The sequence below is a fragment of the Elephantulus edwardii genome, unplaced genomic scaffold (genome assembly GCF_000299155.1).
Source record: "Elephantulus edwardii isolate Elephantulus edwardi_28Jun2011 unplaced genomic scaffold, EleEdw1.0 scaffold00332, whole genome shotgun sequence".
In the NCBI taxonomy this organism is placed as follows: Eukaryota; Metazoa; Chordata; class Mammalia; order Macroscelidea; family Macroscelididae; genus Elephantulus; species Elephantulus edwardii.
Window position 1 is genome coordinate 1,089,999 of NW_006400082.1, and position 218 is coordinate 1,090,216.

The window sequence follows — 218 nt, forward strand, 5'->3', positions numbered from 1 at the left end:
TACAAAACGAAAATAAGATGTCACCCAAAATAAGTGATTAAAACATAAAATAATTGGATTTCCTGATGCCAGAAAGTCTGATGGAACTTTCTGACACAAAATTTAAAATAACAATGATTGAATATTTTCAATGGGTGACAATGCAGATAAACAGGGTATTAGAAGCTCTGGAAATAGAAAGAGAGAGAGAGAGAGAGAGAGAGAGAGAGAGAGAGAGA